The following is a 1,321-nucleotide window of genomic DNA, read 5'->3' as shown; positions in this document are numbered from 1 at the left end:
TATTCAACAATAATAATAATAATAATAAACCTATCACAAATAATTTTAATGTAATTACAGAACCTTAATAATTATCTTAATTAAAACATTAATAAAAAATAAATAAACAATATTTAATGTATAAAACTTTAAAACTAATTAAATTTTGAAATAATAAAGTATAGAAATAACTCAGTTATGAATGAAATTAAATATATTTAAGCCTATTTAAACACGTTTAACTTAAATTAAAATTGAGTAATATAAATTAATTGGCGTATCTTTTCAAAGAAATTTCCCCCCTCCCGAAAAAATGATAAATATAAATTGTGAAGCGTAGATAAGTATAAAAAATTTCTAACATTTATCTTACATCGTATCTTTGTCATTTGTAATTATATATATATATATAAAGAGAAAAAAACCCCATTGATTGTTGAAGTTTGTCTTCAATAACAGTCAAACAATATTTTTCTACACGTTGACGGAAGGAATCCTGTAATCTGTTGACATCAGGAGTTGTATTACATGACAGAAAAAGTCAAAACATTGCATGAGTTATTCCTTAACGTTACTTGAGATATCGTGATATATATAAAGTCATTCGTATTTAAGAAGAGGAAGAAAAATATTTATAAAAAAAAAAACAGAAAAAAAAAGAAAAAAGTAACCACATTTTGTGTGAAAGATTATGATAAATCCAGTTTTTACTAAAATGTAATATATGGTTTAGAAAGATATTTTAAATGGTTTTTTTGAAAATCGTATTATATCTTCGAGTTTCAACCTTTAATATAATCCAGTTTTGATATTATTGAACATGTCTTAAAAAAAAAGAAAGCAGTTAAAGAAATGAATGAGATTACTTTGACTTTTCTCTTAACTTTTATACAATATAATTTTAAATTTTAAAAAATCTTATTAAAGTTAAGGTTCTATAAAAGATAAATAAATAAATAAATATAATAATATCATTGATATTTTTATTGTTGAATATATTTTAAATAATTTTTATAAAATGAAAACGAATTATTATTATTATTATTTTTTTTTTAACTTCAAAAATGATTTTTAAACTAATAATACTAATTATAGATAATATTTTTTTTTGTAAATATTTTATAAAAATACCTTGTTTTTATTTAATGATTGCGTGTTTTTCTTCGTACTTTTGCATTATTAATATTTAAAGTCGTTAACATAACTAATAAGTTGCGTTTTTTTGGAATAAATATAAAGAAATTTTTTGTTTTTATAATAATATATTTTTTTAAATTAATTTTTTATTCTAAATATTATAAAATTAAATTGCTAGAAGTAATACAAGTCCTTGTGTAGTAGG

The sequence above is a fragment of the Centruroides sculpturatus genome, unplaced genomic scaffold (assembly GCF_000671375.1).
Source record: "Centruroides sculpturatus isolate CEXI.00-Female unplaced genomic scaffold, Cexi_2.0 scaffold48, whole genome shotgun sequence".
Lineage (NCBI taxonomy): Eukaryota > Metazoa > Arthropoda > Arachnida > Scorpiones > Buthidae > Centruroides > Centruroides sculpturatus.
The sequence above is the reverse complement of the archived record's forward strand: the minus strand, read 5'-3'. Positions refer to the sequence as shown.